This window comes from Nerophis ophidion, linkage group LG06 (genome assembly GCF_033978795.1).
Source record: "Nerophis ophidion isolate RoL-2023_Sa linkage group LG06, RoL_Noph_v1.0, whole genome shotgun sequence".
Lineage (NCBI taxonomy): Eukaryota > Metazoa > Chordata > Actinopteri > Syngnathiformes > Syngnathidae > Nerophis > Nerophis ophidion.
This window is the reverse complement of record NC_084616.1, coordinates 13728935-13755511: the sequence shown is the minus strand read 5'-3', so window position 1 is coordinate 13755511 and position 26577 is coordinate 13728935. Positions and strand designations below refer to the sequence as shown.

The following is a 26577-nucleotide window of genomic DNA, read 5'->3' as shown; positions in this document are numbered from 1 at the left end:
TATGTATTTTGGTGTTTCACTGATGCTAACTGTAAACATACTAATGTTAGCATGTCAGCATAGTTTTCTAAGCTCCCCCCCCAGCTCATTTTTGTCATATTATTGTTATTTTACGCCATCTGGCCAGCGTGCTAACTGTTAGCATTTTAATTTGGCCATTATAAGTTAATAATAGCAACACAGACACTTGTAAAAATGTTAGCATATTAGCTAGGTAGACGTATTTTCGTATTTGACCCATACTCCAGTTAACATTTTAGCATGCTAACATTAGCATGCTAGCTTTTTAACTCAAATAAAAAGGTACACACCACAGTGTTATACATTTTGGTGTTTCACTGATGCTAACTGTAAAAATGCTAACGTTAGCATGTCAGCATAGTACTCATAGAACTTTTTTCCAGCTCATTTTGCTCATATTTTTGTAATTTGACTCCATCTGGCCAGCGTGCTAACTGTTAGCATTTAAATTTTGCCATTATAAGTTAATAAAAGCAACACAGACACTCGTAAACATGTTAGCATATTAGCTAGGTAGAAGTATTTTCGTATTCGACCCATGTTACAGTCAACATTTTAGCGTGTTAGCTTTTTTAACTCATTTAAAAATGTATACACCTCAGTGTTATATATTTTGGTGTTTCACTGATGCTAACTGTAAACATGCTAACAGTGGCATGTCAGCATAGTACTCTTAGCTCATTTTTCTCATATTTTTGTTACTTGACGCCATCTGGCCAGCGTGCCAACGGTTAGCATTTTAGCTCTGCCATTATAAGTTAATAATAGCAACACAGACACTCGTAAACATGTTAGCATATTAGCCAGGTAGACTTATTTTTGTATTCGACCCATGTTACAGACAACATTTTAGCATGTTAGCTTTTTTAACTCATTTAAAAATGTATACACCTCAGCGTTATATATTTTGGCGTTTCGCTGATGCTAACTGGAAACATGCTAACGGTAGCATGTCAGCATAGTACTCTTAGCTCATTTTTCTCATATTTTTGTTACTTGACGCCATCTGGCCAGCGTGCCAATGGTTAGCATTTTAGCTCGGCCATTATAAGTTAATAATAGCAACACAGACATTCGTAAACCTGTTAGCATATTAGCCAGGTAGACGTATTTTCGTATTCGACCCATGTTACAGTCAACATTTTAGCGTGTTAGCTTTTTTAACTCATTTAAAAATGTATACACCTCAGTGTTATATATTTTGGTGTTTCACTGATGCTAACTGTAAACATGCTAACGTTAGCATGTCAGCATAGTTCTCTTAGCGCATTTTTCTCATATTTGTGTTACTTGACGCCATCTAGCCGGCGTGCCAATGGTTAGCATTTTAGCTCGGCCATTATAAGTTAATAATAGCAACACAGACACTCGTAAACATGTTAGCATATTAGCTAGGTAGACGTATTTTCATATTCGACCCATGTTACAGTCAACATTTTAGCATGTTAGCTTTTTTAACTCATTTAAAAATGTATACACCTCAGTGTTATATATTTTGGCGTTTCACTGATGCTAACTGTAAACATGCTAACGTTAGCATGTCAGCATAGTTCTCTTAGCGCATTTTTCTCATATTTTTGTTACTTGACGCCATCTGGTCAGCGTGCCAACGGTTAGCATTTGAGCTCGGCCATTATAAGTTAATAATAGCAACACAGACACTCGTAAACATGTTAGCATATTAGCCAGGTAGACTTATTTTCGTATTCGACCCATGTTATAGTCAACATTTTAGCATGTTAGCTTTTTTAACTCATTAAAAAATGTATACAGCTCAGTGTTATATATTTTGGTGTCTCACTGATGCTAACTGTGAACATGCTAATGATAGCATGTCAGCATAGCACTCTTAGCTCATTTTTCTCATATTTTTGTTACTTGACGCCATCTGGCCAGCGTGTCAATGGTTAGCATTTTAGCTCGGCCATTATAAGTTAATAATAGCAACACAGACACTGGTAAACATGTTAGCATATTAGCTAGGTAGACGTATTTTCATATTCGACCCATGTTACAGTCAACATTTTAGCATGTTAGCTTTTTTAACTCATTTAAAAATGTATACACCTCAGTGTTATATATTTTGGTGCTTCACTGATGCTAACTGTAAACATGCTAACGATAGCATGTCAGCATAGTTTTCTTAGCGCATTTTTCTCATATTTGTGTTACTTGACGCCATCTAGCCGGCGTGCTAACTGTTAGCATTTTAGTTTGGCTTTATGGCTTTGGCATTCACACATTTCTACCGGAATTACCGGAAAGTTGTTTTAAACTAAACTATTTCTTCAAACGTCTTGTTTTGATGAAAAAACAACAACAACAAAAACAACAACAATAGCCTCCGTTGCATTTTAATGCTAACGCTAATGTTTCCGTAATCCGCCGCTTGGAACGCGTACGTCCTAAAATTCAATTACCCTGACATTAAATTGTGTTCTCATCAAGCTAGAAGCAAGCAATCAAATGCGACCAAAATCAAAAAGTAAATAAATCGATGCGGACGGGAAGGATCGTCGGCGTCTGGCTTCGCGGCGGAAAGGAAGTAATGACGGCGAGCAGTAAAGGTCGCGGCTGATTGCCAATGCGTGAGCGCCGTCTTTCCGCTCAGACGTTCATCACGCCAAAGGACAAGGATGCTGAGCAGGGGACGGACGAGGGAGGAATCCGGCATGAGGACAGAATATCACAACTCAAAGGAGATCTTAATAATAACAATAATAACTAGGGAACTTTTTATGGGCCTGCTCTCTGTGCCCCAGACCTCTACCGGGGTGTCACCGTTTATATTTGATGGTGTCGACTGTCTGAATGCGTCAGTTTTTAGGTGGAACTGTACAAAATGTGCCACTGAGATAGCCTCAAACAGTAGCATGTTGACAAAAAAAAAAATGCTAACACATAGCATGTGTGCTAACGATAGCATGATAACAGTCAGCATGTTCCACACACCAAGTGACGTGACTCAAAGGTGTATAGCTGCGTAAATAGAACAAAAAAAAGTGTAAAATTAGCTGAAAAAGTTAGCAAGTTTAAGTTAGCTTGCTAGCATGCTATCGTTTGCAGGCTAACAGGTAAAAAAAATGTCCCATACCACGTAATAAGACTCAGGTTACAAAACTAGCTCAAAAAGTTAGCATGCTAATGTTAGCATGTTAGCAAGCTAAGGTTAGCATGCTAATAGTTAGCCTGCGTCACATACCAAGTCATATGACTCTAAGGTGTATAGCTGGAGAATGAGTGAAAAGCGTAAAATTTTGCACTTTAATGTTAGCACGCTAACAGGAAACAAATGTGATGCCGCGCTGGTGTAAACGGTTACGAAACTAGCTTAAAACGTTAGCATGCTAAGATAGCATGCTAACAGTTAGCTTGTGTCACTTACCAAGTTATATGACTGTAAGGTGTATGGGAATTGGAGTAAAAAGTGTAACATTAGCTGATAAAATAAGTTTGCACTTTAATGTTAGCATGCTAACAGGTAAAAAATGTCACACACCATGTGATGCCACACTGGTGTAAACGGTTACGAAACTAGCTCAAAACGTTAGCTTGTGTAACATACCAAGTTATATGACTGTGAGGTGTATGGGAATTGGAGTAAAAAGTGTAATATTAGCTAAGAAAATAAGTTCGCACTTTAATGTTAGCACGCTAACAGGTAACAAATGTCACACACCATGTGATGCCACGCTGGTGTAAACGGTTACAAAACTAGCTCAAAATGTTAGCATGCTAAGATAGCATGCTAACAGTTAGCTTGTGTCACTTACCAAGTTATATGACTGTAAGGTGTATGGGAATTGGAGTAAAAAGTGTAACATTAGCTAAGAAAATATGTTAGCACTTTAATGTTAGCACGCTAACAGGTAACAAATATGACATACAACATAATGTGACTTTGGTGTGAACGGTTGCAAAAATAGTTCCAAAGGTTAGCATGCTAATGTTAGCAAGCTAAGGTTAGCATGCTAACAGTTAGCGTGTGTCACATACTAAGTTATTTGACTTAGTATGTGACACATACCTGACTGGTGGAATTAAGAGTACAAAGTGTAAAATTAGCTCCCAAAAAAAAGTTAGCACTTTAATATTAGCACTCTGACCGGAAAAAAAATGTCACATACCATGTAATGCGACTCTGGTGTAAACGGTTACAAAAATTGTTTGAAATGTTGGGATGCTAATTTTAGCATGTTAGCAAGTTAAGGTTAGTATGCTAACAGTAGGCTCGTGTCACATACACAGTTATATGACTTGAAGGTGTATGGCTGCGGAGTTAGAGTAAAAAGAGTAAAATTAGCTAAAAAAAAGTTAGCACTTAAATGTTAGCACGCTAACCGGTTGACAAATGTCACATACCATGTAGTAAGACTCTGGTGTAAACGGTTGCAAAAATAGCTCGAATTGTTAGCACACTAATGTTAGCATGTTAGCAAGCTAAGGTTAGCATGCTAACAGTTAGCTGGTGTCACATACCAAGTTATATGACTCGAAGGTGTATGGCTGGAAAATTAGCCCAAAAAAAAGTTAGCACTTTAAGGAATCCTATCTTCCTTCCTTATTTAGTTCCGTCCTTTGCTTCCTTCATTTGTCAGCTTTGTTATTCCTTCCTTCATACCTACCTTGCCCTTTTTCTTCCTTCTTTTTCAACTACCTTCCTTCTTTCCCTCTTTTTTCTTTCCTTCCTTTCCTCTTTCAATTCTCGCCTTTTTCCTTCCTTGCCTTTTTTTTTCCTTCCTTCTTTAGTTGCTTCCTTTGCTTCCTTCATTTCTCACCTATTTCATTCCTTCCTTTTTTCCTTTCTTCCTTCATACTTTCTCCTTTTCATCCTTCCTTTAAAACTACCTTCCTTCTTTCTTTCTTGCCTCTTTCCTTACTTCCTTCTTTACCCCTTTCGGTCCTTCCTTTCTTCCTATCATTCTTTCTTTATTCCTTACCTTTCTTCACAGTATACCTTTTCTTGCTTCTGTTTTTCTTCCTTACTTTCCTTTCTTCCCTCGCTCCTTCCCACAACCTTTCCATGTTTCCTTCCTTCCATCTTTCTTTCATTCCTTGCCTTTTTTCTTCCCTCCTTCCTTCCTTCCTATCTTCCTTCCTTCTTTAGTTCCGTCCTTTTCTTCCATCATTTCTAACCCACTTCCTTCCTTCCTTCATACCTAACATTCTCTTTTACTTCCTTTCTTCTTTCCCTCTTTCCTTCCTTTGATTGTCACCTTTTTCTTTCCTTGCCATTTTTCTTCCTTCCTTCATTCCTTCCTATTGTCTTTCCTTCTTTAGTTCCATACTTTTTACCTTCCTTCCGTCCGTCTGTCTTTCCTTGCTTTCTTGCCTTTTTCCTTCCTTCCTTCCTTCCTTCCTTCCTTCCTTCCTTCCTCTATTTGTATTTTCCTTCCTTCTATCTTCCTTTCTTGTTCTCTTCCTTCCTTCTCTTTCCTTCCTTCTTCTACCCCTTTCTTCTTATTTGTATACATCCAATTCTCAACTTTTTCATTTCTTGCATTTTTTTCTTCTTTCCTTCATACTTTTTTACTTGCTTCCCTCAGACCTACCTTAATTTTTCCTCTTTTTCCTTTCTTATTTCCTTGCCCTTTTCTTTCAATCATATCTTCCTTCCATTCTTCTTTCTGTTTCCTTCCTTCCGTTACCCTTTCCTTCTTTCCTTGATTCCTTCATTTCTTACCTATTTTCTTCCTTCCTTCATACCTAACTTTCTCCTTTACTTCTTTCCTTTAAAACTACCTTCCTTCTTTCCCTCTTCTTTCTTTCCTTCCTTTTTTGCCTCTTTCCCTACTTCCTTCTTTGCCCATTTCTTTCCTTCCTTTCTTCCTATCATTCTTCCTTTCTTCCTATCATTCTTCTTTCTTCCTACCTTCCTTCACACTATACTTTTCTTGCTTCTGTCTTTCTTTCTTTCTTAATTTCCTTCTCTCATTCCTTCCTTCCTTAGCTTCCTTCATTACTCACCAATGTCCTTCCTTCCTTCCTTCCTTCTTTAGTTCCGTCCTTAGCTTCTTTCATTACTCACCTATTTTCTTCCTTCCTTCTTTCATACCTACCTTTCTCCTTTACTTCCTTCCTTATTAACCACCTTGCTTCTTTCCGTCTTTTTTCTTTCCTTCCTTTCCTCTTTCAGTTCTCACCTTTTTCCTTCCTTGCCTTTTTTCTTTCGTCCAACCTTCCTTCCTTCTTTAGTGCCGTCCTTTGCTTCTTTCATTTCTCACCTATTGTCTTTCTTCCTTCCTTCATACCTACCTTTCTCCTAGACTTCCTTCCTTCAAAACTACCTTCCTTTTTCCCTCTTTTTTCTTTCCTTCCTTTCTCACCTCTTTTCTTACTTACGTCCTTAGCTTCCTTCATTACTCACGTTTGTCCTTCCTTCCTTCCTTCCTTCCTTTTTTACTTACGTCCTTAGCTTCCTTCATTACTCACCAATGTCCTTCCTTCCTTCCTTCATTCCTACCTCTCACCTTTACTTCCTTCCTTTATAACTACCTTCCTTCTTTCCCTCTTTTTTCTTTCCTTCCTTTCCACTTTCAATTTTCACCTTGTTCCTTCCTTGCCTTTTTTTTCCCTTTCCGACCTTCCTTCCTTCTTTAGTGCCGTCCTTTGCTTTCTTCATTTCTCACCTATTGTCTTTCTTCCTTCCTTTATACCTACCTTTCTCCTAGACTTCCTTCCTTCATAACTACTTTCCTTTTCCCCCTCTTTTTTCTTTCCTTCCTTTCTCCCCTCTTTCCTTACTTCCGTCCTTAGCTTCCTTCATTACTCACCAATGTCTTTCCCTCATTCCTACCTGTCCCCTTTACTTCCTTCCTTTATAACTACCTTCATTCTTTCCCTCTTTTTTCTTTCCTTCCTTTCCTCTTTCAATTCTCACCTTTTTCCTTCCTTGCCTTTTTTCTTCCGTCCGTTCTTCCTTCCTTCTTTAGTGCCGTCCTTTGCTTCCTTCATTTCTCACCTATTTTCTTTCTTCCTTCCATCATACCTACCTTTCTCCTAGACTTCCTTCCTTCATAACTACCTTCCTTTTCCCTTTTTTTCTTTCCTTCCTTTCTCACCTCTTTCCTTACTTCCATCCTTAACTTCCTTCATTACTCACCAATGTCCTTCCTTCCTTCCTCCATTCCCCTTTACTTCTTTCCTTTATAACTACCTTCCTTCTTTCCCTCTTTTTTCTTTCCTTCCTTTCCTCTTTCAATTCTCACCTTTTTCCTTCCTTGCCTTTTTTCTTCCGTCCGTTCTTCCTTCTTTAGTGCCGTCCTTTGCTTCCTTCATTTCTCACCTATTTTCTTTCTTCCTTCCTTCATACCTACCTTTCTCCTAGACTTCCTTCCTTCATAACTACCTCCCTCTTTTCCCTTTTTTTTCTTTCCTTCCTTTCTCACCTCTTTCCTTACTTCCGTCCTTAACTTCCTTCATTACTTACCAATGTCCTTCCTTCCTTCCTCCATTCCCCTTTACTTCTTTCCTTTATAACTACCTTCCTTCTTTCCCTGTTTTTTCTTTCCATCCTTTCCTCCTTCAATTCTCACCTTTTTCCTTCCTTGCCTTTTTTCTTCCGTCCGTTCTTCCTTCCCTCTTTAGTGCCGTCCTTTGCTTCCTTCATTTTTCACCTATTGTCTTTCTTCCTTCCTTCATACCTACCTTTCTCCTAGACTTCCTTCCTTTATAACTACCTTCCTTTTTCCCTTTTTTTTCTTTTTTTCCTTTCTCACCTCTTTCCTTACTTCCATCTTTAGCTTCCTTCATTACTCACCAATGTCCTTCCTTCATTCCAACCTGTCCCCTTTACTTCCTTCCTTTATAACTACCTTCCTTCTTTCCCTCTTTTTTGTTTTCATCCTTTTCCTCCTTCAATTCTCACTTTTTCCCTTCCTTGCCTCTTTTCTTCCGTCCGACCTTCCTTCCTTCTTTAGTGCCGTCGTTTGCGTCCTTCATTTCTCACCTATTTTCTTTCTTCCTTCCGTCATACCTACCTTTCTCCTAGACTTCCTTCCTTCATAACTACTTTCCTTTTTTCCCTCGTTTTTCTTTCCTTCCTTTCTCACCTCTTTCCTTACTTCCGTCCTTAGCTTCTTTCACTACTCTCCAATGTACTTCCTTCCTTCATTCCTTTTTTCCTTCCTTCTTTAGTTCCTTTCTTAGCTTTCTTCATTACTCACCAATGTCCTTCCTTCTTTCCTTCCTTCCTTCTTCATTCCTTCATTCCTTCCTTCTTTAGTTCCGTCCTTAGCTTCCTTCCTTACTCACCAATGTCCTTCCTTCCTTCCTTCCTTCCTTCATTTCTACCTGTCCCCTTTACTTCCTTCCTTTATAACTACCTTCCTCCTTTCCCTGTTTTTTCTTTCCTTCCTTTCCCCTTTCAATTCTCACCTTTTCCCTTCCTTGCCTTTTTTCTTCCTTCCGACCTTCCTTCCTTCTTTAGTCCCGTCCTTTGCTTCCTTCATTTCTCACCTATTTTCTTTCTTCCTTCCGTCATACCTACCTTTCTCCTTGACTTCCTTCCTTCATAACTACCTTCCTTTTTTCCCTCATTTTTCTTTCCTTCCTTTCTCACCTCTTTCCTTACTTCTCTCCTTTCCCTTTCTTTCTTCCTCCTTTACGTCCTACCTTCCTTCACACTACACCTTTTCTTGCTTCTTTCTTTCTTTCTTACTTTCCTTCCTTCCCTCGTTCCTTCCTTTCATCCCTCTCTCCTATCCTGCCTTTTTCCTTCCCTCCTTCCTTCATTCCTTCACTTCCTCCCTCACTCACTGCTTCCTTCAGCTGGCGTCATTAGCTGATTACTCATCCATCAGCATGAATTACTGAGCGGCACAGCATGCATTTGCCCTGCTTGTCATACAGCCTTTGTGTGTGTGTGTGTGTGTGTGTGTGTGTGTGTGTGTGTGTGTGTGTGTGTGTGTGTGTGTGTGTGTGTGTGTGTGTGTGTTTACTTTCAATCGGCCTCATGCAATATGCAGCGCGTCCACAAAGTGCACACAAACACACAAGAGCACAATTTACAGCGCGCTTCATAACGTGACGGAACAACTCTCACCTAAATTGGCCGTAAAATCACAAGGCTGCACACACACACACACACACACACACACACACACACACACACACACACACACACACACACACACACCTTCCCGTTTGTTTGTTTGTTGGCACCAAGTACTGTAGCCCGTAAGGACCAGATGAGTCGCCCGCTGGCCTGTTCTAAAAATAGCTCAAATTGCAACACTTACCAGTGAGCTGCCTCTATTTTTTAAATTGTATTTATTTACTAGCAAGCTGGTCTCACTTTGCTCGACATTTTTAATTCTAAGAGAGACAAAACTCAAATAGAATTTGAAAATCCAAGAAAATATTTAAAAGACTTGGTCTTCACTTGTTTAAATAAAATCATGTATTTTTTTACTTTGCTTCTTATGACTTTCAGAAAGACAATTCTAGAGAAAAAATACAACCTTAAAAAGGATTTTAGGATTTTTAAACACATATACCTTTTTACCTTTTAAATTCCTTCTTCTTCTTTCCTGACAATTTAAATCAATGTTTAAGTTTTTTTTTTTATTGTATTCAGTTTAGCTTCTGTTTTTTCGACGAAGAATATTTGTGAAATATTTCTTCAAACTTATTATGATTAAAATAAAAAAGATATATTCTGGCAAATCTAGAAAATATGTAGAATCTAACTTAAATCTTATTTCAAAGGCCTTTGTATTTATTTTAAAAATTTTGTTCTGGAAAATCTACAAGAAATAATGATTTGTCTTTGTTAGAAATATAGCTTGGTCCAATTTGTTATATATTCTAACAAAATGCAGATCGGATTTTAACCTATTTAAAATATGTCATCAAAATTCTAAAATTAATATTAATCAGGAAAAATTAACAGATCATTTTTTTAATTTTTTCAAAAGGATTCGAATTAGCTAGTTTTTCTCTTCATTTTTTTCGGTTGACTTTAGAATTTTAAAGAGTCAAAATTGAAGATAAACTATGTTTCAAAATTGAATTTTCATTTTTGTCCCTGTTTTCTCCTCTTTTAAACCGTTCAATTAAGTGTTTTTTTCATCATTTATTCTCTACAATATGTTTGTGAATCTGACTGTGATGAAGTCAGTGCCTCACCAGCCATGAACCTCACCGCACGTCGATGATATATATATATATATATATATATATATATATATATATATATATATATATATATATATATATATATATATATATATATATATATATATATATATATATATATATATATATATATATATATATATATATATATTAAAGGTAAATTGAGCAAATTGGCTATTTCTGGCAATTTTTTTAAGTGTGTATCAAACTGGTAGCCCTTCGCATTAATCAGTACCCAAGAAGTAGCTCTTGGGTTCAAAAAGGTTGGTGACCCCTGATCTTGATGATAGTGTTCGAGTTCTACAGGTGGGTTTTGCTAATATCGACATTCGGAAGTACTTTCTTAAAAAGGTTGTCTCGATACCGGTATTTTGGTACCGGTACCAAAAAGTATTTCGATGCTTTTCGCTACTTTTCGAAATAAAGGGAACCACAAAAATGTAACAAAAAATCGTAAGGTACATCAAACATATGTTTATTATTGTTATTTAGTCCTTAAATAAAATAGTGAACATACTAGACAACGTGTCTACTAGTAGTAAGTAAACAAACAAAGGCTCCAATTTAGTCTAATTAGTAACACATTGTGTCATTTATCTACTGATAGAGATAAATATCTTTTTAAATCCTAGTCATATTTTAGAATAGCTAAGTATGGGCCATGCGTAGACCTTGAAAGTTGGAATGTAGCGAGAAGTCATAACACTCTTCTTATCTCAAATGTCCCAGGCTAGGAGAAGGGGGAGAGGAGAAGAAGGGGGGCGGGTGAGCGGGAGTAAGAGGCGAAATTTGCCTAGTATAGTCATATCAATTTGGGCAATTGATTGAAAGGTTATTGTATCTAGATTGGTCTCCCGAAGCTTTGGTAATAAAATATCAAGATAAGCAGCTATGTCTCAGGATTCATTTAAAACCAGCTTATGTGTCATCGAAAGAACTTGGGAGAGACCAGTCGTGGGAGGAAGAACTGGTTAAAACGCAACACTACCTATTATTTTGTCGACATTATGAAGGACAAACTGTAACAATTTATTATTAATCTACTTGTTCATTTACTGTTAATATCTGCTTATTTTGGGTTTCAACATAATTTATTTACACTCCTGTTAAAATGTAATAATCACTTATTCTTCTCTTCTTTGGAAGCTTTCCATTAGTTTTGTATGATACCACACATTTAGGTATCGATCCGATACCAAGTAGAAACAGGATCATACATTGGTCTTACTCAAAGTCCTCATGTGTCCAGGGACGTATTTCCTGACTTTATGAAAATAATGTGAATTTAAAAAAAATAATGAAAAATGGATTTTGTGACGACAAAAAATAGTAATATCGACTACATACGGTCCTGTACTTGGTATCATTACAGTGGATGTCAGGTGTAGATCCGCCCATGGCGTTTGTTTACATTGTGATGCCGGTGAAATATTTCTATCCTCCTACGGTGTCTAGTGAAGCATGTTTAGCTATTCCTCGTCCTGCAGTGATAATAGTACTTGAAATTAACTTACTTTATTTGTCGCCGTGGAGACGATGATTAGTGATTTAGAAGTAGCTAAAACACTGCCGACTGCGGATGGACTTTATCGTTACTTTTTAAGCCAAAACCCGTCCGTTCTCCCTTTTCTGTCTACATACTGTGTCTGCTTGTAAGTAGTCGGTGATTGTGCGCTGCCGAACATGCTCCTCTCCTTGTAAAACCAACAATGTCCAGTCCTTTTCAGACAGAGTTTTGTACCGTTTTTGATTCAATAGTACCGCGATACTATACTAGTACCGGTACACCGTACGGTACAACCCTGGACAGGACTCATTTGTGTGTTTCATGAACAAAACGCTCTTGATGCATGTTGGCGGTTTTGGTTCTGTTCTGTTTTTTTCTCTGTCTTTGTTCTTTTTCCTGTCAGCGCTTTTATTTTGGTTCCTTTTCCTGCATGTCTCCCTGAGCGCTTGTTTCCCTCACCTGGACCTGATTGGCAGTCTGGTACACCTGGTGGCATATGTCCATCAGGCTCCTATTTACACCTGCCTCGCCCTCCAGTCAGGGCTGGAGTATTACTAGCTGTTTGCTGTGGACTGTGAGCTGTTCCTGTATGCTGAACTCGTTCCGCTGTTTGCTGTCTCCAGTTCTTACTGTTTCCTGATTCCTGTTTTCTGTCTCCAGTTCTTCCTGTTTCCTGTTGGCTGTCCGCTGTTCTTCCTGTTTCCTGTTTCCAGTTCTTCCTGTTTTTTGGTTCCTGTTTGCTGTCTCCAGTTCTTCCTGGTTCCTGTTTGCTGTCTCCAGTTCTTCCAGTTTCCTGGTTCCGGTTTGCTGTCTCCAGTTCTTCCTGTTTCCTGTCTCCAGTTCTTCCTGTTTTCTGGTTCCTGTTTGCTTACTCCAGTTCTTCCTGTTTCATGGTTCCTGTTTGCTGTCTCCATTTTTTCCTGTTTCCTGGTTCCTGTTTGCTGTCTCAAGTTAGCCTGTTTCCTGGTTCCTGTTTGCTGTCTCCAGTTCTTCCAGTTTCCTGTCTGCTGTCTCCAGTTTTTCCTGTTTCCTGGTTCCTGTTTGCTGTCTCCAGTTCTTCCAGTTTCCTGGTTCCGGTTTGCTGTCTCCAGTTCTTCCTGATTCCTGTCTCCAGTTCTTCCTGTTTTCTGGTTCCTGTTTGCTTACTCCAGTTCTTCTTGCTTCCTGGTATCTGTTTGCTGTCTCCATTTTTTCCTGTTTACTGGTTCCTGTTTGCTGTCTCAAGTTTGCCTGTTTCCTGGTTCCTGGTTGCTGTCTCCAGTTCTTCCAGTTTCCTGTCTCCAGTTCTTCCTGTTTCCTGTCTCCAGTTCTTCATGTTTTCTGGTTCCTGTTTGCTGTCTCCAGTTTTTTCTATTTCCTGTCTCAAATTTGCCTGCTTCCTGGTTCCTGGTACCTGTTTGCTGTCTCCAGTTCTTCCAGTTTCCTGGTTACTGTTTGCTGTCTTAAGTTTGCCTGTTTCCTGTTTGCTGTCTCCAGTTTTTCCTGTTTGCTGTCTCCAGTTCTTCCTGTTTTGTGGTTCCTGTTTGCTGTCTCAAGTTTGCCTGTTTCCTGTTTGCTGTCTCCAGCTCTTCCAGTTTCCTGGTTCCTGTTTGCTGTCTCAGGTTTGCCTGTTTCCTGGATCCTGTTTGCTGTCCCCAGTTCTTCCTTTTTCCTGTTAGCTATCTCAAGTTTGCCTGTTACCTGTTTCCTGTTTGTTGTCTGCAGTTCTTCTTGGTTCCTGTTTGCTGTCTCCAGTTCTTCCAGTTTCCTGGTTCCTGTTTGCTGTCTCCAGTTTGCCTGTTTCCTAATTCCCGTTTGCTGTCTCCAGTTATTCCTTTTTCTCGTTTGCTGTCTCCAGTTCTTTTTGTTTCCTGCCTCCAGTTCTTCCTATCTCCTGGTTCCTGTTTGCTGTCTACAGTTCTTCCTGTTATCTGGTTCCTGTTTGCTGTCTCCAGTTATTCCTGTCTCCCGTTTGCTGTCTCCAGTTTTTCCTGTTTCTTGTTTGCTGTCTCCAGTGCATCCTGTTTCCTGGTTCCTGTTTTCTGTTTCAAGTTTGCCTGTTTCCCGTTTGCTGTCTCCAGTTCTTCATGTTTCCTCTCTCCAGTATTTCCTGTTTCCCTGGTTCCTGTTTGCTGTCTCCAGTTCTTCCTGTTTCCCGGTTCCTGTTTGTTGTCTCCCGTTCTTCCCGTTTCCTGTCTCCAGTTATTACTGTTTCCTGGTTCCCGTCCCCGGTCTTGAGTTCTTCCTGTTTCCCTGGTTCCTGTTTGCTGTCCCCAGTTCTTCCTGTCTCCTGTTTGCTGTCTCCATTTCTTCCAGTTTCCTGGTCCTGTCTCAAGTTTGCCTGTTTCCTGGTTCGTGATTGCTGTCTCCAGTTCTTCCTGTTTCCTGGTTCCTGTTTGCTGTCTCCAGTTCTTCCTGTTACCTGGTTCCTGTTTGCTGTCTCCAGTTCTTCCTGTCTCCTGGTTCCTGTTTACTGTCACCCGTTTTTCCTGTTTCCTGGTTTCTCTTTGCTGTCTCCCGTTCTTCCTGTTTGCTGTCTCTGGTGCTTTCTGTTTCCTGGTTCCTGTTTGCTGCTTCAAGTTTGCCTGTTTCCTGTTTGCTGTCTCCAGTTCTTCCTGTCTCCTGTTTGCTGTCTCCAATTCCTCCTGTTTCCTGTTTGCTGTCTCTGGTGCTTTCCGTTTCCTGGTTCCTGTTTGCGGGTCTCAAATTTTTCCTGTTTGCTGTATCCAGTTCTTCCTGTTTCCTGGTTTCTGTTTGCTGTCTCCAGTTCTTCCTGTCTCCTGTTTGCTGTCTCCAATTCCTCCTGTTTCCTGTTTTCTGTCTCTGGTGCTTTCTGTTTCCTGGTTCTTGTTTTCTGCTTCAAGTTTGTCTGTTTCCTGTTTGCTGTCTCCAGATCTTCCTGTTTGCTGTCCCACGTTTGCCTGTTTCCTGGTTCCTGTTTGCGGGTCTCAATTTTTTCCAGTTTGCTGTATCCAGTTCTTCCTGTTTCCTGTTTGCTGTCTCTGGTGCTTTCTGTTTCCTGGTTCCTGTTTGCTGCTTCAAGTTTGCCTGTTTCCTGTTTGCTGTCTCCGGTTCTTCCTGTCTCCTGTTTGCTGTCCCCAATTCCTCCTGTTTCCTGTTTGCTGTCTCTGGTGCTTTTTGTTTCCTGGTTCCTGTTTGCTGCTTCAAGTTTGCCTGTTTCCTGTTTGCTGTCTCCAGTTCTTCCTGTTTACTGTCCAAAGTTTGCCTGTTTCCTGGCTCCTGTTTGCTGTCTCCAGTTCTTCCTGTTTCCTGGTTCCTATTTGTTATCTCCAGTTCATCCTGTTTCCTGTCTCCAGTTATTACTGTTTTGGTTCCCGTCCCGGGTCTCCAGTTCTTCCTGTTTTCCTGGTTCCTGTTTGCTGTCTCCAGTTCTTCCTGTCTCCTGTTTGCTGTCTCCAGTTCTTCCGGTTTCCTGGTCTTGTCTCGAGTTTGCCTGTTTCCTGGTTCGTGATTGCTGTCTCCAGTTCATCCTGTTACCTGGTTCCTGTTTGCTGTATCCAGTTCTTCCTGTCTCCTTTTTGTTGTCTGCAATTCCTTCTGTTTCCCGTTTGCTGTCTCTGGTGCTTTCTGTTTCCTGGTTCCTGTTTGCTGCTTCAAGTTTGCCTGTTTCCTGTTTGCTGTCTCCAGTTCTTCCTGTTTACTTTCACATAGTTTGCCTGTTTCCTGGTTCCTGTTTGCGGGTCTCAAATTCTTCCTGTTTGCTGTATCCAGTTCTTCCTGTTTCCTGGTTCCTGTTTGCTGTCTCCCGTTCTTCCTGTTTCCTGGTTCCTGTTTGCTGTCTCCCGTTCTTCCTGTTTGCTGGTTTCTCTTCGCTGTCTCCAGTTCTTCCTGTTTCCTGGTTCCTGTTTTCTGTCTCCCGTTCTTCCTGTTTCCTGGTTTCTCTTTGCTGTCTCCAGTTCTTCCTGTTTCCTGGTTCCTGTTTGCCGTCACCCGTTCTTCCTGTTTCCTTGTTTCTCTTTGCTGTCTCCAGTTCTTCCTGTTTCCTGGGTCCTGTTTGCTGTCTCCCGTTCTTCCTGTTTGCTGTCTCCAGTTCTTCCTGTTTCCTGGTTCCTGTTTTCTGTCTCCCGTTCTTCCTGTTTCCTGGTTTCTCTTTGCTGTCTCCAGTTCTTCCTGTTTCCTGGTTCCTGTTTGCTGTCACCCGTTCTTCCTGTTTCCTGGTTTCTCTTTGCTGTCTCCAGTTCTTCCTGTTTCCTGGGTCCTGTTTGCTGTCTCCCGTTCTTCCTGTTTGCTGTCTCCAGTTCTTCTTGTTTCCTGGGTCCTGTTTGCTGTCTCCCGTTCTTCCTGTTTGCTGTCTCCAGTTTTTCCTGTTTCCTGGTTCCTGTTTTCTGTCTCCCGTTCTTCCTGTTTCCCGGTTTCTCTTTGCTGTCTCCAGTTCTTCCTGTTTCCTGGTTCCTGTTTGCTGTCTCCAGTTCTTCCTGTCTCCTGTTTGCTGTCTCCATTTCTTCCAGTTTCCTGGTCCTGTCTCAAGTTTGCCTGTTTCCTGGTTCGTGATTACTGTCTACAGTTCTTCCTGTTTCCTGGTTCCTGTTTGCTGTCTCCAGTTCTTCCTGTCTCCTGTTTGCTGTCTCCAATTCCTCCTGTTTCCCGTTTGCTGTCTTTGGTGCTTTCTGTTTCCTGGTTCCTGTTTGCTGCTTCAAGTTTGCCTGTTTCCTGTTTGCTGTCTCCCGTTCTTCCTGTTTACTGTCCAAAGTTTGCCTGTTTCCTTGTTCCTGTTTGCGGGTCTCAAATTCTTCCCGTTTGCTGTATCCAGTTCTTCTTGTTTCCTGGTTTCTGCTTTCTGTCTCCAGTTTTTCCTGTTTACTGGTTTCTGTTTGCTGTCTCCAGTTCTTCCTCTTTCCTGGTTTCTGGTCCGTGTTTAGTCATTAAAATCATGTTTTCTTGCACTAAGCCTGCCATCTCTGCATCTCAGGGTTGGTCGCCACCACTTACCGACAAATTGACTGCAAGGATGGTCCCACAATGCATCTGAAGGGTATTGCAGTCTGGTATCTACACAAACATGACAAGTGTGTAAAGTGCAAGGGGGTCCGGACACGGTGGCAAAGAGAAGACATTTAACACACCGATGCTCTTATGATCCCACGGATATGAAAGTCATAAATACACACAGTGTGTGTGTGTGTTTGTGTGTGTGTGTGTGTGTGTGTGTGTGTGCACTTCCCAGAGAGCTTACTATGTGGAATTGATGTCACCCATGGATAAAACCCGGATGATCAACCCCGGAGGTAGTTTTCCAAACATCTCCACCCGGCTTCACGCTGCTGCGGCTCCTGGGGGGGCGACCCAATTAGCAACCACCAGCATGCAAATTCATATTTTGTTTTCCCGAGGTTCCTTCACACTTATTTTTTTTCCTGCCAACTGAGCTGCCTTTTTTATTTTATTTTTTTACTGAAAAATCGGACAATTTTTTAGAGAGGTTGATGTAGAATTGTCTTAATGTGAAAAATCATAAAAAAAATCATATCAAATGCTAGTCAAAGATTGTTTCAATAGCCTTTTTACAATAAAAGTTCCGGGTTTCCGGGACCCTCTAGTTCCTGGAACTATGGGTTCTGGTAAAAGAGTGTGGTTATCATTTTAAAAATAAATGTAGCAAGTTGTTCCTTAAAAAAAAAACAGGCTTTTGTCTGCAATGTCCAACAGTCAGAAAGTCATCCTCTCAGGACAGGCGAATATGTTTGTTATTGTTTACCCGACACGTGGAACGAGACAAATTAAGGGGTTGTAATATCCTCTTCTTCCGCCAGACGACAGTAGTGTTGTATGTCTTAAATTGTGCCTTGTGGCAATTCTGACTTTGACCACAGCGTCTGTTGCTATGTAGAGTGGCGTTTTCCATAGTTTTCAGCAGACTGCATGGCAAAATTACTTGAACTTTGCGTCGATAACAGTCTGGATGGTTTGCTTCCCCTTTGGTCCGGATGACACAATGTAGGATAATTCCACATATAATTTGAAATGTGGATTCGTCAGACCACAGAACACTTTTCCACTTTGCATCAGTCCATCTTAGATGAGCTTGGGCCCAGCGAAGCCGGCGGTTTTTCTGGGTGTTGTTGATAAATGGCGTCCGTTTTGCATAGTACAGTTTTAACATGCACTTACAGATGTAGCGACAAACTGTGCGGGCTAATTATAGTTACTGACAGTGGTTTTTTGAAGTGTTCCTGAGCCCATGTGGTGATATCCTTTAGAGATCGATGTTGGTTTTTGTTGCAGTACCGCCTGAGGGATGCGTTCTAAAACCCTGGTTTCAACCAAACACATGCAATACAGTAGGAAGGGGATTCATATGGCCCAGTTCCGTGTTGTTGATAAATGGCCTCCACTTTGCCTTGTACAGTTTTAACCTGCACTTACAGACGTAGCGACCAACTGTAGCAACTGAAAGTGGTTTTCTGAAGTGTCCCTGAAACCATGTGGGGATATCCTTTACACACTGATGTCGCTTTTTGATGAGGGATGTGTTCTAAAAGCCTAATTTCAATCAAACACATGAAATACAATTGCAGGGGGATTCATATGGCCCTGTTTTTCATTGTTTAACTGACACGTGAAACATGACAAATTAAGGGGTGCACTATTTTCTTTGGCCGCCAGATGACAGTAGAGGTTTGTATGTCTTAAATTGTGTTTTGTGGCAGTTCTGACTTTGACCACAGCGTCAGTTTTCTATGCAGAGCGGCGCTTTCCATAGTGTTCAGCAGACTGCATTGTAAAACGAACTTGAACTTTGCGCCTATTGCAGTCCGGATTGTTCTTTTCCTACTTGTTCCGACGGACACGATGTCCATAGTTTCCAAAAAACACTCTGAAATGTGGACTCGTCAGACCACAGAACACTTTTCCACTTTGCATCAGTCCATCTTGGATGAGCTCGGGCCCAGCGGAGCCGGCGGCGTTTCTGGGTGTTGTTGATAAATGGCGTCTGCATTGCAAAGTACAGTTTTAACTTGCACTTACAGATGTAGCGACAAACTATAGTTATTGACAGTGGTTTTCTGAAGTGTTCCCGAGCCCATGTGGTGATATCCTTTACACACTGATGTTGTTTTTTTTTATGCAGTACCGCCTGAGGGATGCGTTCTAAAAGCCTGGTTTCAAATCAAACCCAAGCAATACATTAGGAAGGGGATTCATATGGTTCTGTTTTTCATTGTTTACCTGACACGTGAAACATGACAAATTAAGGGGTGCACTATTTTCTTTGGCTACCAGATGACAGTAGAGGTTTGTATGTCTTAAATTGTGTTTTGTGGCAATTCTGACTTTGACCACAGCGTCAGTTTTCTATGTAGAGTGGCGCTTTCCATAGTGTTCAGCAGACTGCATTGTAAAACAATCTTGAACTTTGCGCCTATTTCAGTCCGGATTGTTCTTTTCCTATTTGTTCCGACGGACACGATGTCCACAGTTTCCAAAAAACACTCTGAAATGTGGACTCGTCAGCCCACAGAACACTTTTCCACTTTACATCAGTTCATCTTAGATGAGCTCGGGCCCAGCGGAGCCGGCGGCGTTTCTGGGTGTTGTTGATAAATGGCGTCTGCATTGCATAGTACAGTTTTAACTTGCACTTACAGATGTAGCGACAAACTATAGTTATTGACAGTGGTTTTCTGAAGTGTTCCTGAGCCCATGTGGTGATATCCTTTACACACTGATGTCGTTTTTTGATGCAGTACCGCCTGAGGGATGCGTTCTAAAAGCCTGGTTTCAAATCAAACCCAATCAATACATTAGGAAGGGGATTCATATGGTTCTGTTTGTCATTGTTTACCTGAAACGTGAAACGTGACGAATTAAGGGGTGCACTATCTTCTTTGGCCGCCAGATGACAGTAGAGGTTTGTATGTCTTAAATTGTGTTTTTGTTGCGATCTGTGACTCAGATCTTCACATGTTTATTTTTCCATCTTTGTTTCATTCTCTTCTGACCCACTTACTTCCTGTTTAGTCCGTTACCATGGTTATACATTGATTTCACCTGCTCCTCGTTTTCTACACACCTGGTTCTCCTTGATTTCTCCCTATATAAGCTTTCCTCTTTTCTTTGTTCAGTCTCGGATCCTAATTTGCCCACGCGCAACAGTGACGACTCTCGACCTGCATCTTTGTATGTATATTCTCGCTAGCTTTTACGCTAAGCCATTTGTTTATTCCAGCTTACATGCTGAGGAATTGTTTTTTCTGTTTTTGGTTTGCCTTCTCTTTACAGCAGTGTTTTGTTCCTAGCCTTTTATTATTTAATAAATCCATTTATAACTTACCTTGTTGTGTTCATCGCTTCGACGCATCCCCGGAAGAACCAATCCGGCATTACAATGCCACACAAGCGTCACAGTAGGATCCGAGCATCAAAATGTTTTTCCGCGTCGAAACCACGGGAGGAACCCTTCGACTTGGGTTTGTGGTTGGAGCTCGTGGCTTGGGAGCAGGAAAGACTTGACTGTGGGCCTGAAGTCCCCTCCGAAGCCGTTCGCGCTGCCCCGAAGAGGCGGGGGGTCCAGTGGAGAGGTCCCCCGCACGGCAGTAATTATCCAGCACCACTTCATCCTTCCTACGAACACAGCAAAATTCACCCCGACCAGGATTCACCTTCCACTACCGGTAATCCAGCTTGTTTTTTTTCCCCTGACTCTAGCAGTCACGACATTTGGGGTACGCCCACCGGTGACGCAACACCGCCCCCTGTTGTTGACATTTTTTCAGAAGATTTTTATATTGTGGACAGTACTTTTCATTCCCAACCTTTTTCGAATACCAATAACATTTATGATAAAATACGTAATTATCAGGATATTTTTTCTCATTATTCTAGTCAACCTCAGTCACCTAGTTTTTCTTCAACTCCACCTGTAAAACCTCATTCCCAGCCCAAGTCCAAGGTTTTTTCTCCCTTTTCAAAGGGACACTCTGGACAATATAGAGGGGAGGAGTCTGCCCGCCTCCAAACCTCCCACCACCCTCCCTTATGGTCAGTCCCTGACCACAGGGAACGGGTCTGGGATTCCCGTCTGGAGGGGGGGGCTATGGCCTATAGCTGTGTTGCGGAGGTAGCGCAGACGCTACCATTTCTTAAAACTGTCAAACCGCAACCTCCTATGAGGCCACCCTTACCTGTTTTTCGGCCCGTTAAACCGCTAGCTCCTCCTAGACCTCCTCCACCTGTGTTTCCCCCGGCCAAGTCTCAACGGCCTTGTAGACCTCCTCCACCTGTTTTTCCCCCGGCCAAGTCTCAACGGCCTTGTAGACCTCCTCCACCTGTGTTTCCCCCGGTCAAATCACAACGACCAAGTAGACCTCCTCCACCGGTGTTCAGACTTGCGAGGTCATTACCTCCAGCACGTCCTCCACCACCGATGTTCGGCACTGTCCCTAACCTGGTTTTTACACCAAAAGTAGACTCTCGCCTGGTTTTCACACCAGAAGAGGTTCCTAACCTTGTTCCCACACCAGCTTCGGTCTCTCGCCTGGTTCACACACCAGCACCGAATCCTAGTCTGGTTCTCACGCCAGCAATCGACTCTTTCCTGGTCCTCACACCAGCACCTGTTCCTAGCCTAGAGCCCACTCCAGTACCAGCTCCAGAGCTGGAGCCTACTCCAGTACCAGCTCCACGCCGCCAAGCGCCGGTACCAGCTCCGCGCCGCCAAGCACCGCCGACGACGGGGCTGGAGCCCACACCAGCGTCGACGACGGGGCTGGAGCCCACACCAGCGTCGACGACGGGGCTGGAACCTTCACCTATGTCGACAGGGCTGGAGCCCACTCCAGTGCCAGCTCCTCGACAAGCGCCGGTACCAGCTCCACGCCGCCAAGCACTGCCGACGAAGAAGCTGGAGCCCACACCGGCGCCGACGATGAGGCTGGAGCTCACACCAGTCACGACTCCTGCGGCTCCCAGGCCGCCTCCGACGACTCCTGCGGCTCCCAGGCCGCCTCCGACGACTCCTGCGGCTCCCAGGCCGCCTCCGACGACTCCTGCGGCTCCCAGGCCGCCTCCGACGACTCCTGCGGCTCCCAGGCCGCCTCCGACGACTCCTGCGGCTCCCAGGCCGCCTCCGACGCCTTCTTCGGCTGCAGCACCCGCATCATCCTCGCCAGCTGCACTCGGGCCTGCTTTGGCTGCAGTCCCCGCACCCTCGTCTGCTGCTTCCAAGCCTGCTGGGATTTCGGTGCTGAGGCGTCGTCCACCACGTCGATCACGGGCGTGGCCTCTGCGAGGTCATCCTCCTCGCCAGACACTCCCTCCTCCATGTCGGCCACGGATGTGGCCGTGCCCGGGTCGTCCGCCTCGCCGGGCACCTCATCCTGCGATGCGGCCACTAATGTGGCCTTTTCGAGGTCGCCCGCCAAAACTTTTTCGGCAGCGGCGTTCCATCCGCCGCCGCCACTTGACTTGTCCTCGGTGGATTCGGGGACACACGACTTGGCGACCCTCCACCGTGGCCTCCCTCCGCCCTCCCTTCGTTTGTGGACTCTGTTTTTGGGGAGGGGGTTCAAGTTGTTTCTTATTTGTTTTTGTTTTCTTTGAGACATCTGGAATCTGTCTTTTTGGGGGGGGGAATACTGTTGCGATCTGTGACTCAGATCTTCACATGTTTATTTTTCCATCTTTGTTTCATTCTCTTCTGACCCACTTACTTCCTGTTTAGTCCGTTACCATGGTTACACATTGATTTCACCTGCTCCTCGTTTTCTACACACCTGGTTCTCCTTGATTTCTCCCTATATAAGCTTTCCTCTTTTCTTTGTTCAGTCTCGGATCCTAATTTGCCCACGCGCAACAGTGACGACTCTCGACCTGCATCTTTGTATGTATATTCTCGCTAGCTTTTACGCTAAGCCATTTGTTTATTCCAGCTCACATGCTGAGGAATTGTTTTTCTGTTTTTGGTTTGCCTTCTCTTTACAGCAGTGTTTTTGTTCCTAGCCTTTTATTATTTAATAAATCCATTTATAACTTACCTTGTTGTGTTCATCGCTTCGACGCATCCCCGGAAGAACCAATCCGGCATTACAATGCCACACAAGCGTCACAGTTTTGTGGCAATTCCGACTTTGACCACAGCTTCAGTTTGCTATGTAGAGTGGCACTTGCCATAGTTTTCAGCAGACTGCATTGCAAAATGATCGAGCTCTATCCAGGCACTTTATGAAACCCTACTCTAGATAGTGTATTGGCACATGCAAACATAACACATCTGTATGTAAGTGGGGTCCTTTAGGGGTCTTTCGGGCCAGAGTAGGGCGCTACGCCTCTGCCTGTGATTGACAGCTCACGAGTCACGGCGTACACGGAGATAGACTCCACCCCCCCCCCGTGACCTTGAAACGGATCAGTGTTGTAGAAAATGGACGGACAGATGTGATCGGTTTGACACGTCAGTCTCGTGGACGTTCTCCAAACAAAAACACGGGCAAGACGACAGTGATGGACGCCCGCGTCCGTCGGAGCGTGACGGCCCCCCCCCCGCGCACCGATCACCTGCCGGATCACGGCGGAGGACGCCACCACGTCCGCGCCGGCCCCAGTCTGACAGCCGTGCATGTGCGTGTCACTTCAAGTTTCCTCACTCGTGACACACAGCAAAGGTCAAACTAATTTGTGCGCGTTCGCAAGTGTTGGTTTTTTTTGGGGGGGGGGGGGGGGGGGGGGGCGCTCGTCCTCCTCGTCTGACTCGTTTTGCTCACCTCAGTCGCTAACGAGTCCAGCGGGGGCAGGTTGGTGTAGCGTGTCACTAATTTGCTTCCCGGTGGGACACAAATTACCTCTTTCTCCGCACACCGTTTTTTTTCTATCAGCACATTGTTCTTTTCAAACTGTGTGGGCTGATTATAGAACGAGATGCGCTAAAGCAGGGGTGTGCAAAGTGTCGTATTATAGGCTTCATTGTCTTGCTGAAATAAGCAGGGGCGTCCATGATGACGTTGCTTGGATGGCAGCATGTGCTGCTCCAAAACCTGTATGTACCCTTCAGCATTGATGGTGCCTTCACAGATGTGTAAGTTACCCTTGCCTTGGGCACTAATGCACCCCCATACCATCACAGATGCTGGCTTTTCAACTTTGCGCCTAGAACAGTCCGAATGGTTCTTTTCAGACCACAAACACTTTTCCACTTTGCATCAGTCCATTTTAGATAAGCTCGGGCCTAGCGAAGCCGGCGGCGTTTCTGGGTGTTGTTGATAAATGGCTTTGGCTTTGCATAGGAAATGATAAATAAATAAATGATAAATGGGTTGTACTTGTATAGCGCTTTTCTACCTTCAAGGTACTCAAAGCGCTTTGACACTACTTCCACATTTACCCATTCACACACGCCTTCACACACTGATGGAGGGAGCTGCCATGCAAGGCGCTAACCAGCACCCATCAGGAGCAAGGGTGAAGGGTCTTGCTCAGGACACAACGAACGTGAGGAGGTTGGTACTAGGTGGGGATTGAACCAGGGACTCTCAGGTTGCGCACGGCCACCGCACCGCAGTATATATATATATATATATATATATATATATATATATATATATATATATATATATACATATATACATAGTAGAGTTTTTTAACTTGCACTTACAGATGCAGCGACCAACAGTAGTTACCGACAGTGGTTTTCCGAAGTGTCCCTGAGCCAATGTGGGGATATCCTTTACACGGTAATGTCGCTTTTCGATGGATGGATGGAAGATCACGTGCATTCAATGTTGCTTTCCGGCCTTGCCGCTTGTCAGTGTTAGTTTGCGACGAGCCCCAGGATGCAGAGAAAGAGGCAGGCATTTTGCAGGTAAACATGATTCAACAAAACACTAAGACAAAAACCGAACAAAAGGGTGCAAACAAAAGTGCGCACGAGGCAGATAGCAAACTTGGCAATGAATAAACAAAACTGGAAGAAGGGAACAAAAGACAGTAAGCTACAAAGAGCTAACGAAGATAGCTTACCACAACGCTGCATTGACACGACAGGTAGCAACGACAATAATCCAGCCCTGACTGGAAGACTAAGCAGGTAAAAAATAGGAGCGGGCTGATTGACACCAGGTCTGGCCGGGTGCCGATCAGCCGCAGCTGAGGGGAAACAGCGCCTAGGGAGGAACACAGGAAACACACAAAATAAGAGCGCTGACAGGAAATACTACACACAGAGGAAACAAAGACAAATGCTGAGGAAAAAACTAAAACATAACCAAACTGTCAGGGACAAGCCTGACACCGCTTACGTGCAGTGATTTCTCCAGATTTCTCTGAACCTTTTGATGATATTACGGACCGTAGATGGTGAAATCCCTAAATTGCTTGCAATAGCTGTTTGAGAAATGTTGTTCTTCAACAATTTCCTCAGGCATTTGTTGACAAAGTGCTGACCCTCGCCCCGTCCCTGTTTGTGAATGACTAAGCATTTCATGGAAGCTGCCTTTATACCCAACCATGGCACCCACCTGTTCCCAATTAGCCTGATCACCTGTGGGATGTTCCAAATATGTGTTTGATGAGCATTCCTCAACTTTCCCAGTCTTTTTGGCCACTTGTGCCAGCTTTTTCTTAAACATGTTGCAGGCGTCAAATTACAAATGAGTTAATATTTGCAAAAAATATTTGAAAAGCAGGGGCTTACTTTTGAGCGCTTTCTATCAGGTATACTTGCTTTGTTGTTATGGGAAAATAGCAATGTTACCTGGAGGCAGCCCGCTACGAATACGCCTGTTTTCCTGCCAAGTGCTCCAGCCGTGAAACCGTTACGTGACATGAAATGCAACAAAGGTTTCAAAATATGGTAGCATTTGATTTGACATTTATCAATATCCAGTAGTGGTGACACAATTCAGTTGGTACTGTAAGATTGAGATATTTTTAAGTGTTATTTTTTAATCCATAGTCATGTTTAAAGCAGCTTGTTCTTTCCCATGTAGTGTGTCTTCTCGTGACCTCCTTGCTTTTATCTTACTCCTGCTAGTAAAGTCTTTGTTTTGCCTTAAGGGCTCGTTTTTGTTTTGGCCAGTTCCTTATATTTTTTGAAGAAGCAACCGCGCTCCTTTCTGGCTGTACAGAAGCTGACTCTTTTTATCTGGATTTAGGCCTCGCTTGCTGATGCTCTGGTCGCATTGTGAGGGCCGGTCTCCTGAAGCTCCAGTAAAACGTGGTATTGTACCGTTCTGTCTCTGGGGTCCTTTGTACTCAACGTAAAAGCCATCCAAAAGAACTTGGGATCGACTAGTGTGTTTCATTTCCTGAGAGGAAGACTGGTTGCATGCAACAATCCCTACAGAAACGCGTAGTTTGGTACCCATCCCTAGAGGGCTGGTCTCCTGAAGTGTCAGTAAAACATGGTATGGTACCGTTCTGTCTCTGGGATCCCTTTTACTCAACATATATGCCATCCAAAAGAACTTGGAATCGACCGGTGTGTTACATTCCCTGAGAGGAAGACTGGTCGCAGGCAACAATACCTACAGAAATGCCTAGTTTGGTACCCATCACTAGAAGGCTGGTCTCCTGAAGCTTCAGTAAAACGTGGTATTGTACCGTTCTGTCTCTGGGGTCCTTTATACTCAACATATATGTCATCCAAAAGAACTTGGGATTTACCAGTGTGTTTCATTCCCTGAGAGGAAGACTGGTCGCGTGCAACAATACCTACAGAAACGCCTAGTTTGGTACCCATCCCTAGAGGGCTGGTCTCCTGAAGCTTCAGTAAAACGTGGTATTGTACCGTTCTGTCTCTGGGGTCCTTTTTACTTAACATATATGTCATCCAAAAGAATTTGGGATTGACCGGTGTGTTTCATTCTCTGAGAGGAAGACTGGTCGCGTGCAACAATACCTACAGAAACGCCTAGTTTGGTACCCATCCCTAGAGGGCTGGTCTCCTGAAGCTTCAGTAAAACGTGGTATTGTACCGTTCT

General features: G+C 43.0%; 1 long non-coding RNA gene across 1 annotated transcript in view; it reads right to left on the bottom strand.

The window, feature by feature from the left end:
- LOC133553885 (uncharacterized) overlaps window positions 1-26577 on the bottom strand; it is a 60348-nt gene that overhangs the window by 1332 nt on the left and 32439 nt on the right. Inside the window, exon 2 of the long non-coding RNA XR_009806992.1 lies at window positions 24617-24759. This is a non-coding gene — a long non-coding RNA (uncharacterized LOC133553885). The remainder of the gene's footprint in view (window positions 1-24616; window positions 24760-26577) is intronic.